The sequence below is a fragment of the Phalaenopsis equestris genome, unplaced genomic scaffold (assembly GCF_001263595.1).
Source record: "Phalaenopsis equestris unplaced genomic scaffold, ASM126359v1 Scaffold000873, whole genome shotgun sequence".
In the NCBI taxonomy this organism is placed as follows: Eukaryota; Viridiplantae; Streptophyta; class Magnoliopsida; order Asparagales; family Orchidaceae; genus Phalaenopsis; species Phalaenopsis equestris.
Genome location: NW_018165313.1, coordinates 1,352,599 through 1,358,888, shown reverse-complemented (window position 1 = coordinate 1,358,888; position 6,290 = coordinate 1,352,599). Strand labels below are relative to the sequence as shown.

At 34.4% G+C, this 6,290-nt stretch overlaps 1 long non-coding RNA gene across 4 annotated transcripts in view; it reads left to right on the top strand.

Moving 5' to 3' along the window:
* Positions 1 to 2,138: 2,138 nt before the first annotated feature.
* Positions 2,139 to 6,290, top strand: part of LOC110031962 — an 11,773-nt gene continuing 7,621 nt past the window's right edge. Inside the window, exons 1-4 of one of the 4 annotated variants that reach the window (XR_002294804.1) lie at positions 2,232 to 2,297; positions 2,557 to 2,598; positions 2,810 to 2,994; positions 6,113 to 6,203. This is a non-coding gene — a long non-coding RNA (uncharacterized LOC110031962). Of the gene's footprint in view, positions 2,156 to 2,231; positions 2,298 to 2,556; positions 2,599 to 2,809; positions 2,995 to 6,112; positions 6,204 to 6,290 lie in introns of those variants that run through there. The other 3 variants (XR_002294803.1, XR_002294805.1, XR_002294802.1) reach the window with 3 other exon arrangements.

The following is a 6,290-nucleotide window of genomic DNA, read 5'->3' as shown; positions in this document are numbered from 1 at the left end:
ATCCCCAGGCAAACCCCTACACAAGGATAATGCTACGAGGCAACAAATTTTTGTTTGGCTGCAGTTTATAGAGAAGAACTGACTTGAACTTATTTAGACTAAAAAACAATCGCTAAATAAAATTATTATAGTACAATTTATGATCAAAATTAGGACTTAAAAACTTATTATGTAGATCATCTCAAAAGAATAGGGTTGGATATAAACTAGAGTTGCACTAGACTTATTGGAGATTCAATAAGTCATTAACAAATTCGAAAGGAACGTGTTGTGAACTCACTAGCTCACCTACAAGTTATCTTGAAAGACGTGCATGCTTTTGCTCAGATATTTGAAGCTTAAATGTTTGCTTGTGCTCTGATCTGTGTGTCCAAATTTAAATTACAATGTTTGAGAATATTGTACTTTTTAGAATAAATTTGATTTTAATAATCCCAATGTATGATAATTATAAATATTTAAATTTAGGCATTTGAGAATGTTGTGCAAGCTAGCTTAAAATTTTTAGTTTTCGTATGCTCTGACCATAATTATATGTTCTTGAAATTATGCACCGAGAATGTTGCATGGGTTGAAATATAAAATAAGCTCCAGCTATTCTGGTAATTTTAAGAAATGTGTAGGTATATTTAAACATGGCAACATCTTCTTTTAAATCAAAATTAACTTTTTAAGTTAAAGATACTCTCAATTGAGCTGCCTCGTCTATAGAGTAAGATTGTAAGTCCCATTTAGCTAGTTTGATCCTTCCTCTAATTAGGATCGGAGTTGATGAGACTTAACCCTCAATGAATCTACCTTATTATTCTCCTCATAAGTACATAATAATGCATTTTTAACTTTGAAATAAATAAACTCACTTAAATCGCAATAAAACCATTTCAATTGATTTTTTTTTTTATGATAGCATTGTTGATTATAATTTCCAAAAAGAAGGGTTTATTTTTAATTTAAAAATTCAAAGGATATTTGAATAAACTTAATTAATATAAATCCTAAATCTAATTCTCTATAAGCTAAACGAACTTAATAATATTTAAGGATATTTATTTTCCCAATGACGACATATTCATCACATATTTTAACGATGGGAGTTTATTCATAAAATTAATATTGTAAATTATAAAATCTAAAAATATTTAATTGAAAATCTATCATTTAAAAGCTAAGAGGAATCTTTATTCATCTTTTACAATAGTTTGTCTAGGGTGATGAGCGGACAGAGGACTCAGACCCCTCTAATTAAATGACTATAGCACAAGTGGTTGTAACTGTTATTTATGGGATCATTAGATAGTGCCCTCATTCATCTCAGATTTGTTACTTTTGAGTGTATGTGTCTCAATCGACTCCATATTTGTGGGTTATTTGTTCATTCGACAAAACTTATGATTCAACAGCTTCATAGTCACATCGTCATAATTAAAGATCTCCTTCCCATGCTTGATTGTCGTCGTGAAGTTTTCGTAGTCATTCGAGAGCTAACTCAATAGAAGAAGTGTCTCATCTTCATCTTTAACCTCCTCATCCAGATATAACAAATATATCAAAAGCTTTGTAAATCATTCAAGTGCTCATCAATAGTAACCTCACTATCTCTCATTTGAAACATGTGGATTTGACGCTTCGTATTGAGACGATTCTCTATGCTCTTCGTGAGATATTTGTTCTCCAACATTCCTCATAATTTTCCTGTAGAAGTCTCCATCATCACCCCAAATTTGAGCTTCTGAGAGAAGTAATTTCGAATCAAATCACAAGCCCTTTAGTCCATCTTCAACCAAACTCTTTCCGACTTCTCTTCAGAACATTCACCACTATCAAGAACTTTCTTCATATTCAATTAGCACAACACATTCACGAGGTCAACATCTCTGACCGCTACATGCTAAATTCTTTGTTTTCTGGAGGTCCATAATATTGCTTATAATTGTAGGCGTTTTGAGGATACCATCATTTATTTTGGTATTTGAATCTTCAACCCGGTCTTCTTTCCACTGCCAAGCTATCCATTCATTGTTGGACTGCCATATCTATAAATTGAAGAATGGGCTATTTTTGGCAGGGAAAGGCATCCATCCTGGCGTTCTCCGTTCAATAAAACAAGGAAGAATTACTTCCTTACATACCACACTATTCTTATGTATTTACACATGTAATACCCAAAAATTGATTTTTTTTACATCTACAGTTTCTCTCTAGTTTTTGGTCCTTTATTATTGGCCTTGTGGTTGGCCTCAATTCTTGGTCAGATTTCTTGCTGCATTGTTTCTACCTTCCCCTTTATTCAATGAATGGTATTGTTTTCCAGTTTCATTTGCTCTAAACTCCTTTGTTTTTCTCAGCTCTTTTGCAGCCATGCACTTTGCATGTTCTTCTCTATTTGTTAGCCTGTCTCTTCTTTGTGCAAATAAAATTTTAAAAGTATAAAATGCATTTCCAGCTCATTTTTCTTTGCACCCAATCTCGCCATGATAGTTGGGACATTTTCATGACTCTTATTTTGCCTTTCAAAAAAAACTTTTCCCAACTTTCTCTTGCGTTTTCTTCTTGCAGGAGAAGTCTCTCGTGCGTGATAAGTTTCTCCTTGAGAACGAGGTATGTTCATCTTGCTGTCAAGCTTATATATATATATATATATATATTTATGTATTTGTATGAAATGGTGCTATTTCTTTTTTGGTTCAGCTCGCTGAGATGAAGAATGCGTCAAAAAATGCACAAGAAAAACAATCAAAAGTGCAAAGTGACCCAGCAAGCTCATATTTATGTATTTGTATGAAATGGTGCTATTTCTTCTTTGGTTCAGCTCGCTGAGATGAAGAAGGCATAAAAAAATGCACAAGAAAAACAAGCAAAAGTGCAAAGTGACCCAGCAAGCTTCTCAACACCACCCACCTTACTATTAATAGACACAATAGACTCCCCTTCCACAAGCATTCCGCCATGGATGCTCAGGCCTGCAACCTGAACGGAATGCTGCTGCTCTTTAAGGTATTGTGAGTCGTATGGCTTATTGTAATGCATTTGAGGCGCTAATGCCGTAGAATATGTCTAAATCACGCGTTAATGTGATGCTTGGAAACTATTAATAGGCTATAAGTGCCTAAAAAATTCATGTTGTGCCTCTTGTTAATACATGTGTTGTAATTATATTGTGCTTGTTGTGATATGCTGCGTTTTTTGTGAGTGGCATTTTAAAAAACAGTCTCTATGAGGTTCACCAAAGAGAACAGAGTGTTTTATTGATGGAAAATTGTTATACACTCCAATAAATATAAATACTAAATTATTCTGAGGTGCCCAACTACCTATTCGTTGCCCGAATTGTTGAATTGTTTATCTGATGAATTGTTGAATTGCCCAGCTGGTCAATTGCTGAATTTCTTAGCTGCACAGTTACCCGACTGTCGAACTGCATAAGTGCTGAATTTTTGAATTGTTGGGTTTTTGAATGCCCAACAACTGAATTGCCTAATTATACAATTGTTGAACTGCACAGCTGCTGAATTGTCTAATCACTAAACTAACATATTGCCCAGCTGTAGAATTGTCGGATTGCCTAAATTACCCCACTGTTGAATTGTTGAATTGCCCAGCTACCGAACGATCCAACTGTCAAATTGTTGAATTGTCAAACTATTAAACTCGTAAACTGTCAAAATGGTGAAGTGTTTGAACTGCCTAGTTGGAGAATTTATTGAAGTACCTAACTGGAGATCTGGTTGAACTACATAGTTGAAAAACTGGTTGAATTGCCTAACAGGAGAACTGGTTGAACTTCCTAACAAAGAAACTGACACTAAAGAAGAGTTTTGAATTAGCGTCGAAAATTTTAGACGCATATATTTTAGTCGGATTTTGCGACTGATTTTCGGTGAACATAAAATTATTCTATTTGCGTCTGTTCTGCGCCTGAATATTATATACAAACAACAGCAAAATGAATGATATTACTGCAGCGGTTTTCACGTCGGATTTGAGTTGAATAAATCTACGTAAAATGTTTACTTAAAAGCGTAAAAAAAATTGACACAAAGTAGACGATAAATTCAACGCAAAAGACCTAAAAAACACAACTCGCGCCTTGCAATTCATTTTCTTCTTGGCACACCACGCCCCAGTCTTCTCTCCTCCCTTTACACCGAACCCTAGCAGCTCCTCTCCTCCCTCTTGCCGTTGTTGGTCGCCGTACTATCATCCTGCCACCGAAAACCGTTCACGATTGCCCCTTGTGAGAGGATCGAAGAAGGTAACTTCAGCCCATTTTTGACTTTTTCAAATTTTGGTAATTTTGGTATGTATGTAACAATTTTGGTATGTATGTAACATTTGAAGCTTAGGTGTTAGGAATGCATATGCATAAGATTTCAGTGGCGTGTAACATTTGAAGTTTAGGTATTTGGAATGTATATGCATAAGTTTAGGTGTTTAGCTATGTGTATATATATACTGAAGTATTGAGTGGTATGTATTACAATCTTGCTATTTATATATATATGTAAGCATTCAGTGTTAGCTTTGTATAAAGGCAAATTTGGGTGAGAATATAGTTAGTTTTGGAGTAGGCATGAATTAGGATTGGATGATTGAGTGTTTTTCTGCTTGAGTCATTCAATTTTGAATTTAATTAATTTTGTTAATGATTTGCATTTGGAATATATCTATGTATATTTTAGCTTTAGCTTAGGATTATATTTAGAGTAATGTAGGTTTTGAGTTTAGTTTTAAGTTGAATGTAGTTTAATTAAGATTTGATTTTAAATAGTTTTTTCTAGTTTATGTTATTTTAGCGTAAATTCATTTATGGGTTCTAAGTTAAGTTTGTTGAATTTTAATTTATTTAGTTTTACTTGAGTTAATGTTTGGAATTGAACATATATCTCATCATTATGAGGTGTGTAATTCAATTTATTTAGTTTTACTTGAGTTAATGTTTGGAATTGAATATATATGATGCGTGCTCGAAAATTTGCGGCAGTAGAGTAACGGACTATCTTCTTAGCGTTGCGTTGTACGAAAGTTCAAGTTCAACACATACACAGATGAAAGAGAAACAAGCGGTGATGACTCCAGAAATTTTTACGTGGAAAACTCGTAAGTGAAAAATCACGGGGCCTAGCCCAATTGCGGAAATCCACTATTGATTGATGATTATAGAAATTTTCTGTCCCATAGACGGGAAATGGTAACTATATTTTTCAGATTAAAACATTGACCGACGACGTCTCGTTGGTGGTGATCGATGGTGGGGTGCGGGGTTGGTGGGGGTGGCCGGCGATCGGCGGTGGTTGACAACGGCCGTCGTCTGCGGTGGTCTACGACGATCGGCGGTGGACAACGACGGAGGTCAGCGGTGGTCGACGATGATCGGCGGTGATGTTGAGCGGCAGCTTCTCCTCAATGCCACAAACTCTCTCTAGGCTTCAATAATTGAACGTTTCTTGTTTAAAATATCGTCTCGAGATCCTTGTTATATTTCGAGATTCGTGCCGGATGATAAAAATTTGTTAGTGGTGTATCATATATAATAAATAAATAAGCTAAAAGATTTCAATGATTTTTAGATGTAATGATATTAAATATCATACTTGTTACATTGAATTGAATTATACCATATAACAGTTATTTATCAAATCCTGTGGCAAGCAGGCTTTATGAGATTTAGAGAAGCGGAAGCTTGTGAGACTTAGTAAATCCTATTAAAGTCACATAAGTTTTTTTGATTTATTCTCTTTAGAATTTAATTTCTTTAAGATTTTATAAATTTGGATTTACAAGATTTACTAAATTTTATTCTTGCAACCAAACAACCACTTAAATTCTTTTAGTTACGTATAAAACTCAATACGTGCTTTGCCTAGCTTTTATTTATTCTGAATTAATGATTTTATTTTCAAACTTGCCTAAATTGAATTTATATTCAAACTCAACTAAACTAATTATAATGAAATAATAATTATCACGGATCTTTTGTGAATATAGCTCAGAATCTGATGTGCAATGTTTCAAGGTTTTGAAATAGCTTCATAGAAGACACATTTGTTGTTCTTTTATTATCATCCCATTTCTTCCCGAATTATTGAAGTGTTTGGTATGATTCATATACCAGATAAGGGACAAATGTTGGAGCAGAACTAAGCGAGCCAGTGGAGCAGAGCGAGTGAGCGGAAGCATTTGTCTAATCGGGGGAGATTCCTAAGGTGGGTTGGGGGTGCAGGGGCAATATGTCTGCGGTATGGTACATGTGTAATTTTGTAATTACATATTGTATCCTAGGGTTATATATA